Source organism: Triticum dicoccoides, chromosome 3B (genome assembly GCF_002162155.2).
Source record: "Triticum dicoccoides isolate Atlit2015 ecotype Zavitan chromosome 3B, WEW_v2.0, whole genome shotgun sequence".
NCBI classification, from domain to species: domain Eukaryota; kingdom Viridiplantae; phylum Streptophyta; class Magnoliopsida; order Poales; family Poaceae; genus Triticum; species Triticum dicoccoides.
Window position 1 is genome coordinate 521,226,117 of NC_041385.1, and position 12,211 is coordinate 521,238,327.

Here is a 12,211-nt window from a genome sequence, read left to right on the forward strand (position 1 = left end):
GTCAAAAAATTAACTAAATATGTGGGGAATTTTTGCTGGGGAACGAAATATTCTTAATCCAAAAATAAATAGCCATGCTAAAACAAATTTAAAAATAAATTAGTACTATGTCATGTTAAATCCAATGAAATACGTATAAGATATCAGTGAAGAACAAAATTCAAAAAAAAACTAATATCCCATTTGCTATAAATTTTTTGGAATTTTCAACCCCTTTTGATATTACTTTTAACAGACATTGACCATACTCTTTGGCCAGGACGGAATGCATCCCTCCTCGTTTTGAAAGATTTGCAGCCCAGTAATTCGGAGAAAACAAATAGGCCTAGCTTGGGTATTCTTCAAAAAGAAATAGTGGGCTACCTATTTTCCCAAAGAGCTGGTGCATGAGCATTTAGCTTTATTTATTTACTTATTTATGTTTAGGGGACCATGAGCATGTACATTTGCCGGATTCATGTGAGAGCCTCCCTTCCAGTTAATTATGGGCTTCTCTATTGGGCCTTCATCAGTGGGTTGCATGTTATCAACAAGTGGAAAATGTGTTCCATACGGAAAATAGTATGAGCTACGTACGGTACGGGGCACTAAAGGATCGAACCATGCAACGACTTCCAAAACATTGTGTTTGTCGTTCTAACAACACATTTATTCAACCAACAGACGAAATATACTACTGATTGTACATTGAAAACAGCAGCAACAGCAACCAGGGCTGGGGGGTGCAATAGAAGCAGTAAGCAGGCCAGAAGAGTGAAGACGCAGCTCTCTCTTCCAAACCAAACATCAGCCATCATTACAAAAGGGCTATCAAAAAAGAACAAGTGTATGCATCAAACTAAATAAAGATCCTACTACACCAAGTGTACGCATCTAACTAACTGGCTCAGTTAGACGTTACTATTTATTAAGCTATGGAGATTGGCTGACGGCTTGAACTAGATGGGTGCCTGACGGGGGAAACTCCAGTTAGCAGGTCGAAGTCTGATACTTGCGACCCTCTCTCCTACTTTGGGCTGCAGAGCGTGGCGGCACATATCAGGGTATGGTGCATGCAGAGACGCATGGTATGATGTGTACACACAGTTTTGCCTGATGAACGAAACCGCGCTGCCATCATGATCCTTGCCGTCGGCTATCTCCTGGTTAATCGGATAATTCAGTCCGATAAATAGAGAGCGTGTACCAAGGCTACTTACCAGCCTCCAGTCAAAAATTCTTGAAGGCCCAGAGAAGTTGGGATCCTGCTCAAAGACCTTGCAGTGACTGTGATTGTATTCCGGCAAAACAACACGTCCGGTACATGTGAACGATTATCAATCTTTCGCCGTCGTCTGATCGAGCCAGGAACCACCTGCAACTGCCATGCCGCTTTTCTTTGAAAGGTTCTGGGATTAGGAAGGGTAGGGACACCAGGCGGCCTACAACATCATATCAAGTTGGAGTCAAATAAAAAAAGGCTCTTGATTTAGTCAATCTTAAGAACAGCATGTTATGAGCATGAATATTTTTTCAGTAAATGTTGACAGTAATATAAGCAAGCCATCATGATATCATAGGAAAGTAACATACTGCTGTAATAGCCGTTTGTAGCGATGACTGGAGTGGGCCAGCAATACGTCCAGCCATAGAAGGAGTCGACAGCTTAAATGAAGCCATTGTGTTCAATGGCATCAGAGAAGCATGGAGGATGTATGATCCTGCGATGGACGTGCAGATTTATCCACTTACCGCAGTGACCTATCAGATAGGCGAAACCACGGTTGAAGAACGCAATTATCCTGACATCTTTATAATTCACAGATCTTGTGGGCACTTGGCAGATTACAACCTTGAGCAAATCAAACTTGGTATCATGTTGGTTACTGTAAGATTCCGAGTATTCTGGGCCGCGGTGCTAAAGCAGTGCAATGTTAATCAAAAGAAGGGGGATCAATTTCCTGGTGTAGACCTCCACAAGCATCTAGCTGCCGCGACCGTCGACGAGCACCATCCAAGACATGTTCATGCCGACTCAGTACATACCGTTAATGTAGCTGAGGCTGACGGGGATCGGATCGCAGTGAAGGGGGTTGATGCTCACCACCCTACGATCGTTATGCTGCATGACACGCCATTTCTAAAGATCAGGCGGCATCAGCAAGCAAGGAGCTGGCTTAAAAAGCTTCGACCCAAGGGCTTTGAGTAAACGGTACAGCCTCGACGAGCACACGGCGAGTGGCATGGTACTGAGATTGTCCACACCCGAAACAATGAGCTTGATTACCTCTGTGGGGAGCGAATTCCAGCCACTCTTTCGGCGGACGCTGCTCGGTTCTGCCATTGTTAGTGCTTGGGTTTCGGACGAGGGGGGGGAGGCGCCTTAGCGGGGATGGAAGCTTGGACGAGATTATGAGCGGACAAAGATGGAGAAGCGAATATGTGCTGCGGGAAGTGGACAGGTGATGATGACTACAATACGCCGGTTGACTTACGAGACACATACCAGCAGCATAGGGTCATATCGATGCCAGACAACTTGCTTGAGTGATCACAGTACTAGCACTCCATACAGTACCTACTACAGTACTATGCCCTAGCTTGCTAGAGTAGAGTAGTAGAGTAGGACTCTGCTCTACTAGTAGCACCAGAGGAGTAGTATATTCTAATCTAAAATAGTTACAAACTTCAATGCCCGATCGTGGAACGACTACGAACCGTGCTCAAAGACCATGTCTACGTGGTGTTTGGACTTATATGCAAAAAATAGCAAGATGTATGTGCATTGCACGGCACACCATCATCACCAACTTGGTTTTTTCTCTACTCCTACTCCTATACAAGACTTAGTTGGTGATGATGGAGGCCAGGAGGCGTGTTCATCCGGGCGTGCAGCGGACGGCGCAACACTATTCGATTTGTTATAAAAAAAGTAGTAGAGATAGAGACATAGGGAGGAGCACGAGGTAAGGCCTTATCTGTAAATGTGGAGAGAGGTGCGGGTATCTTTTGTAAAATTGTCATAGTTGGCTTTCTATCCGTCAGATATAGATCGTACGGTCTATATTACAAGATGGCAGGCATACCACCATCACCAACTCGGTTTTCTATAAGAGTAGATATATATAGATATAGATAGATAGAGACTAGGGAGTACTAGTAAGGACACCATCTACTGCTTCGTGTGCTACTCCTGCGCTCCATTCCGCGGCCGCAACATCCCGTACAGCTACTCCCTCCTGCGCTCCATTCGGCGGGCGTTGTTGAAATCTGGGGAGCACACTCTCGTGACTGCTGGCAGCCACGACTTCACCGACGACGACTTCTTCCCCGACCTCGGCAACCTCTTCCTCAATGACATGGGCGACAACCTCAATGCTAACGGTGCTGCTCCTGTTGCACCATATGTGTTTCTGTCCTTCCTGTTCGAAATCATGGTAGAATTCATGTTTCTACTCTGTATCCTACTACTATGCTAGTCCACATGATTAATTTCATCTCTGTTATAGCCGTCATGATTTATTTTGTCCTTATTCGGATTAAATCTCGTAGTAACTTGCTCATATATTCAACTGGCGCAACGTCCCCTACAGCCACTCCCGTTTCATGGATGGCCTGGTCAATGCCTCCAAGGAGCCCTTCGTCCACTGCTATGAGTGCCCGATGTCGTTTTGTGGCTCGCCGGCAGACATGGTGCATCAGCTCACGGATGCGTGCAGCGGTCACTGCTGGCCCCTGGCGGAGAACATCAAGTATGACACGTGCTACCGGTTCACCATGCCGGAGTCGCTGGAGGATCACCGCCGCCTGCTAGTCTCGGAGGAGGACGGCAGCGTCTTCCTCTTGATCATGGGCACCGGCGAGGCCCGCGCAGGCCGCCGCCCCGTCTCTGTAATGTGAATCAGGGGGGTCATCGCTGACGCTTACACTGACACGAGGCAGATGTACGGGTGCGTGGTCAATGTTACTACACTCCGGGTCGTGTGGGCGGTGACACCGGCCTCATCGGACAGACTTGGACTCTGGGGAGCTGGGACTATCCCGCCAATGTGGACTTGGAAAACCCATGGCGTCCGTTCCATCCTTTACCCGCCGACTCCATGCACGGGGACTCCAAGGAGGTTCACCTGGACATACGCATTATCAAGTGCACTTAGAAAACATGTAGTGTGTGTGGGCGCTTATGGCCCATGTCTTTGCCGCTCTTGATTCTGTAAGCTTGTCGTTAAACTTGAGTGGCTTTCGCTGCAGTCCTTCCTTTGAACTGATCCTCTCAGTGAGCTGATGTAAGACACTTTGGGTTTCATTTGATAATGGAACCGGGGAGGAGCCTCCCTGTTCTTCTAAAAAATACGCATTATCAAGTTAAATGTTGATCATTAGTCTTCGCTCAATGTAATCTGATGTCTAAGCATGTGGAGACTTCCATGCATGATCTTGCTCTATTGGAGTATCGTGCATGAATAAAAGTGTATCCGTTTATGGTTTCGTCTAGAATCTTCCATGTATGAATTTTTACTATAGTACTGGTGAAATACTTACGATGAACCATTTCTTACATCTCCTCTGCCCCCTTGCAAGTCATCCTGATTTAATCCCTCCGTCTAGGTGTATAAGGGCATGGTTAATATTACTTAATAGTATAGCCAACTGTTGACTATATGAAAGTGCCATGTCATCTGTAGCCAACATGTATAACAATCGATACTCAAAAACTAATTCTTAAAGATCATTTCTTGCAAAGCACAATAAGTGTTATTTCTTCACAAGTTTTGGATGCAGGTTAAACAGTTGAACGCTTTTGCTTGCAAAAGATACCTTTTTATCTATTTCACCCGGATGTTTGTGAGCACTAGAGATGAGATAATATCCGAAGAAACCTATCGATACCCGTTACACATGAGATGACCCCCACATCCTTTGTAAAATTAAACAACTCCCCGATCAATGCATTTCACTCTTCGGTGCAACGCACGGGCACCTTACTACTATAGATTAGTACGACCAAAAATTGAACTAACATTATAATAGTACGATAAATACTGATGCATGTCACTTAAAATTATATCATTCAAAACTATGTTCAAATACAAATCCAACGATATAGTTTTTGTTGACATGCACTAACATTTTGTCAGTTAAATCTTTAGTCAAATTCAATGGGGGATTAATAAACCACGACTGATGTAGTACAAGTGTAGAGGGCAGCTCTGCACGGGAGTCTCACCTCTCACCCCGCTCGTGGCGCGGCAGTAAAGCCGTCATATCACAAAATCCAACCACTCCGAGTAATAAATGGCCTGGTAAAATAAACGGACAAGCAACCATCACATCCCTCCGTCTTTTTTGCATTTCATCTCTCTGCATTTACTTTCTCCGGTTCATCTCCCACACTCGATCCCTAGCTACTACTCCTAGGGCCAGTTCTTTTGGCGGCTTCCCCAGCTTTTCCCACAAGACTAGTCACAGTGGAGAGTAATAATAAGGCGCCTCACTCATTTATTTGGGCTTCTAAACTACTACTCCGTCCTGGTTTATTCCTCACCATTGTAATTTGTGCTAAATTTTGACCAAAGATTTAACTGATAAAATGTTACTCAAAACATTTAGGCACGGTGCATCTAGGTGTGTAAGTCATCTTACGAAAACCAAATAATCCCAAAACACTTAGGTGTTGTGCATTAACTTCTACCTCGTTTCTTGTTTCTTGACATATCAACCAATAAGAGATAAAGAGTGTGCATGCTTTTAATGACTTGAGATATCAAACACGACATGCAGTGGTTAGTTCATTGCATGCAATACTATTAATTAGCAAATAAACATTAACGTTTTTCGTTTTCTCCTCCTTGGTCACGGTGCATAGCCTAAGATGACTTACTCACCTAGACAGATGGAGTAGTGCATGTGACATGCACTAACATTTCATTAGTTAAATTTATGATCAAAATTTGACACATATTACAATGGGGACCAATAAACCAGGACGGAGGTAGTAGTTATGGGATTACTAATCTAGAAGCCTAAAAGAACTGGCCCCTGGTACTCCTACTAGTAGTAGTACTCAAGTTGGAATTCCAATTGCACGGCACAACTTGTTAGGCAAAAAATTCGATACAGGGTGTAGGAAGCGGTTTGGGAATTTGCATGCCTTTCCAACCAGTGAGATGCTCCATACAAAGTATGACAGAGAAATAACCACAGAGAAGGAAGCTAAAAGTAAACAATCAAATGAGCATTTTTGCATTTGTTTTGCATTGAATCGTTTCACAAGCTTGACTAGTGCTGTTTTTCTACTTTTACAAAAACCGCATCGTAATGTTAAAACGTGCATTTGCACGTACATAAGTAATAGTAGTACTCCCTCCGTCTAGGTGTACAAGTGTTCCCTCCTTCTTGGTCACCGTGCACAACCAAAGATGACTTATTGACCTGGACGGAGGGAGTAGCACAGTCTGCAAGCATATATCGAGAGAGACGTGTAGTCCGATAGTATGTAGTAAAGTTTGTGCTATATGCACGTACTTGCAAAATGCGTAATAATACACAATGTTTCCAAACTTTCCCTTTTACATACTTAATTAAGGACGCTAAAAATTCCTGAACGTTTGGGATTTATCATTTGCGTCCCAAAACTAATGAGATCGCCTTACGAAACAAATATTATACTCCTCCTAAAAGCCACGGCGCTCGCAGGAGTGCTTGCGGCGCGCCACGAGAGCCCTGGTGCGCGGCCGTTTCCCAGCGCACCGATACAACGCCTCTTCCTCAGCCTTGCAACTCACGAGGTGCTGATTGGCGGCTTGCCGGCGGGCGAGCGCGATCTCACCGGTGTGGTGATCCGGCGCCAATAGGTACTCCTCCTGGCTAGAAGCGTGCACCCGGTCCACGTACCGCCAAGCATAGATGAGGCGCTTGGGCCCGACTGCACTCAGGGCGTCGGCATGGGCGTCCTCCGCCACCCTCACGGCCCTCGCACGAGCCTTCTGCCAAAGAACCAATTGCTTGACTCTCTCGGACGCGACATAGATCTCCCAGAAAGCTTGTTGCCCTGTGCGCTTCTCTTCCTCGGCCTTCTTCTTCGCCTCTATTTTGGCGCGCTCTGCTGGAGGCAAAGCCTCCCACGAGGCAACATCCATTTCTTTCCAAAGCTCCTCAAGGCTGGGGGGCTCGGCGGGCGGCACGGCGTTCTCCTCGTAGCGGGGAGTCGACGCGTCCTCCGACGCACGTGCTGGCGAGATTGGGAACACCGACGCGTCCACCTCGACGCGTCGCGGAAAGGAGCGGAACGCCGATGCATCCTCCTCGACTAGTGGCGGCGAGGAACGGAACAGCGACGCGTCACGTCGTGGCGAGGAGCGGAACGCCGATGCGTCCTCCTCGACTAGTGGCGGCGAGGAACGGAACAGCGACGCGTCGCGTAGCGGCGAGGAGCGGAACACCGACGCGTCCTCCTCGACTAGTGGCGGTGAGGAACGGAACGGCGACGCATGACCATCCGCGTGGTGCAGGGAGGGGCTCCTAGGTCTTGGGAGGGGCGATGCCATAGTGGTCGACGTGAGAGGGAGGGGGAGGAGATAGCGATGAACATGAACGTGAGGGGGAGGAGATAGCGATGTCGTGGGAGGCGCAGTATTTATAGAGAGCAATGGCACACCTACGTAAGATATGGACTGAGCTGCACTGACTTAACTGCAGTTCCAGTTGCATCACTGACATGTGGGCCAGTACACTGCTGGGCCCGTATGTCAGTGACCCAATGCACCTGAAGTTAAGTAAAAGCTACGTGGGCATATTTGTTGGAGTATATTACGGGGGAGCGAAGGGGTGGAAATATTGCTGGTCACAACGGATTGGACAAGCGTGGGGGGAGGAGAGTCATGCATGCAGATTTTTTCACACGGGGTGGAGTGGTGGGACCACCGGAGGGAGAAGGAGAGTTTGGCAGGCATATTGTTTCCACACATGGAGAGGAAAAGATTTGGAGACGAACGGGCTTCCTGCAGGTATGGGGAACGGTGCATAATAAGTCATCTTGCATCCCGGGCTAGGTATAGTCTCAAGTCATTAAAAACACACACGCCCCACACATGTTCATATTTCAAGGTGCACTAAATTATTGCATGCAATGATTAAGGCTGGCCATCATGGTGGTATCTTAGCTGGTATCATGCACACGGGAATAGCAAACATGCTGATGTGGCAAAGAATTAAAGAAGAGAGGGGGGTTAGAGTAACTAGTGTTCATGCATGCATTGGTAAACACATTTTTTTGTGAAGAACGACGGCATTAGTTGAGTACTTTTGCAGACTTCAAAAACTATTCCACCACCTCTACTATCTTGCTAAGAGTAGGTGAAATTTTTGAGTCGAGCCCTTTAAACTAGAAGGGAGGTAGTGGTACTCTAATAGCTAGGTGTGTAAGTCATCTTACGAAAACCAAATAATCCCAAAACATGTAGGCGCGGTGCATTAACTTCTACCTCGTTTCTTGTTTCTTGACATATCAACCAATAAGAGATGAGGGTGTGCATGCTTTTAATGACCTGAGACTATCAAACATGACATGCGGTGGTTAGTTCATTGCATGCAATACTATTTAATTAGCAAATAAACATTAATGTCTCTCGTTTTCCCCTCCTCCTTGGTCATGGTGCACAGCCTAAGATGACTTACTCACCTAGACGAAGGGAGTATCAACATTCACAATGTCGAATCAATATTTTTACACTCATTATAAAACGTAGTTCTTATACTCATTATAATCAGTATTGTAGATATTGATATTTTTAGTATAAATTTGGTCGTGGGATTTCATTGATGCCTGTCAAAGCGTGGAGGAAGCGGAGCTTAGGGCTTGCATTGCCGGTCTCTACATAGGTATTTCTCTTCATAATCCTGTAATTTTAGAGACTGATTGCGCTTTTGTGGTAGCGTCTCTTGCATCGGGGGACTATGACCGGTATGCTATGCATGACCTGAAGATGAAAGTGTTGAGCATCTCGAAGTTGATCAACAATCTTCAATTGTCAACGATTAGCCGTTCGGCCAATAAGGTGGCACACTTAATCGCTAAGTATAGCTTTGACAATAGATTAGATGGTATTCTTGTAAATAACGTACCGCCCTGTGTGGTGAATACTGTATCGAATGAGTGTACTGGTGTGGCTGGTTAATTAATATAAGGTGGTGTTCAAAAAAGAGTATATATTTGGTCAAACACTTTGCAAATGGTTGACAGGAGTAAAAAGGACCAGAGGGAGTATCATGCATGCGGGGTAGGCAAAAAAATTGCTCATTTATAGCCAGTCAAAGTCTCAAAGGGTGCGACCGCGCGAGGGAGGCGAAGGTCATGGGAGGCGTGACAGTTGACAGAATTAAGTGAAGTTACATCCGCGCGCCGACATGGCGTGCGAACAGGCAGAAGCTATACCGTCAGGCCTACGATATGGGTCTAGTAGACATGACATCTAGTGGGTCCCGCATAGTTCTCGAGAACTCTTTGGGGGCTTGCAGCCGTTTATCCATCGGGCAAGCCAGCAACCCAACGCTGTTCGCGCGCCCTACTCGTCCCCGTCTTCTACCTCACAACAGTTCGCTCCCAGTCGTCCCGTCCTTTCACATTAGTTTGCTCCCAGTTTTTGCGGGGTACAACAATTCAACTTCTCCTAACCCTCCTCCAAAATCCATGGCCTCCCAAATCTCCATGGTCGCCGCTGAGTACCAGGTTAGAGACATCATCGGCAATCAGTTCATCGTCATCTACACACGTGGATCCGCGACAGTGAAAGCATGGCTTGCTCGCTTCCTACGCATGTTCAACAGTTCAACGGATGAGTGGGTCACTAGGCTAGATGTTGAGTACACCACAGTCCTGGGACGAGAGAAGGATCTAAAGGAAGAAGATAGGAAGAAGCCCGCCGTGATCCAGGTTTGCGTACATAACGTTTGCTTGGTCTACCGCATATGCCATGCCGATGTTGAGTGCCAGGATTTTAACAACTTCCTCAAGGACAAAAGAGTGAATTTCGTTACTGTAGGCTTTAAGAACAACAGGGATGTCCTGCGTCGGATAGGTCTCGTTGTAGGCCAGCCCTTCGATCTCTAGAAGGCAAGCCTGTTGTCCTCCTCTCAACATTCAATGCTGACCCTGGCAGCAGCCATGGTTGATCCTTCGTACGCTAAACTGAAGAAACCTCATCACGAGTTTCATCATGCATGGGAGTCAAAGACATTAGATGAAGATCACATCCTGTAAGCAGCAATGGATGCCTACCTTTGTTTAAATATCTACATGGGTTGGATGAAGAAGTAGAACCCAGTGTCCGGTTCAAGCAAAGAAGCGTCGGCGAAGAGGAAGAGGAAGAGGTACGACGACGAAGTCGAGGACGTGGACTCGGACTCTGAGTAGGTGGCAGTGCCGTCGCTCATGCTGGTTCTACTGCAGTGTCAAGCGGACTAGTTGCTTAGTTTATTTTCAAGGGTGTGTTGTGCCGAGGCCCCATCAGAACTATGTTTATGTTCTTTATCATTATTTGAACTCTTTAGTACATAGAGTAGTACTAGTACTATGTCTTACTACTGTTCTTCTTGTAGTTGGTACTACTGCTCGTACCTTCGTGTTCCTACTGTACTTAATATGTTCGTACTAGTAGTATAATTTGGGTCAGTCGATTTGTGAAAGAAGTTCGACGGAGCGAAGGAAGAAGACGGCAGAAGAGGTGGAAGAAGCCCTTCTAGCCATCCATGTTGCATCAAATGGCTCACATGAGTCGACTGACCCAAATTACTACTTCAGATTGCAGGATCCACGTGGCATTCAAGGTCTCGAAGGTAGATTCCGCATCCGCACCCGGTTTGCGGGCTCGACGCGTGCGCAACCGGCTTCCGCCGTGACAGCCACCATGCGCACCTCCTCCGCGCGGGCGGAGACGACAATGACATGCTAGTTCCTCCTCGCCGGCGTGCTGGAGCACGCGCTCGTCCTCCTCTTCGTACGTTGTGTGCATAGACGCGGCTCCACCAGCTGCTCGCGTGCTTGGCAGCGCGGCGGCATGGCGAGGAGGGACTTCAGACGACGTGAGCGGGCGAGCCTTCGGATTCATGGCACAGGGATGGCGGCGACACGGCGGTGATGGGCGAGAAATTGTTGTCCGGAGCAGGCGGGTGCCGGCATGCGCAACGGCGGCGGCGGCATATTGATGAGTGCGCGTATGGGAGCTTACTTTAGTTTTATATGAGGTTGGTCAAACTTAAAAGAAAACCATACTAGTACACATAAACATTAGACTTAGGCAGCGCTTTTATTAAAAAAATTGAAGTTAGTACCACAGCCACGATACGGAATCCTGTGCAAGCGCGTGAACCGCGGACGCGCGGTTGATCGAACGGTGCGTCACTGTGTCGCGCTCGAAGGACATCCACCGAACCTTTTTGTGTGTGCGAAAACAATCCTTGAATATTACTCAAATTTTTTTCCTAGGAAAGTTCTTGACGCTGCAATATTTCCATATATTTGAATTTACCTCCAGTTTGTGTTTATTTGGATTTGGACGTTTTAGGTGCGCCCTAGTTTTTATTAATACTTATTTTGTGTGTGTGACTGTGAGAGAATGTGTGTATGTGTCCATATGTGTGTTGTGGAAGAAGGGCAATGTGGAGACGGTGTGCGTGTGATACAGACATAGAGAGGTTTGAATGTGCAAATGATCATGCATGAGTGAGACATAGACAGATGCTGATACGTTGTGTATACATGAGAGAACTTGTGTGTGTGTGTGAGAGAGAGAGAGAGAGCGAGAGAGCGAGAGAGAGACAGAGGGAGAGGAGCATCCGTAACACAACAACCATCTCTCTTGATTCATCCGTCCCTCGCACGATCTCATGCAACATATGCATCAACGCGCACATTTTGACACCCTCACTCGCCCCCTGCCCACCTCAAGGCCCGCACAATCTCTTCACGAATACCCATTTCTCTCCTTAGGTTTTTTTTTGCTCAATATCTGACACACACACACACACGCAGCACAACACACACACACACACACACTCCCCCGAGCACACAATTCATCCCCATCCAAGGTTATACGGCGACCACTCTCGCTTGTGCTTCTTTGCACCCCCAACATGCAAAACACCTCAATCTTCAAAGAGGGCATCGAGCAGATCGAAGACGGCGACCACACCGCGCTAAAGAATGCAGGGTCATTTGGAAGCAGGGTGATGTGAC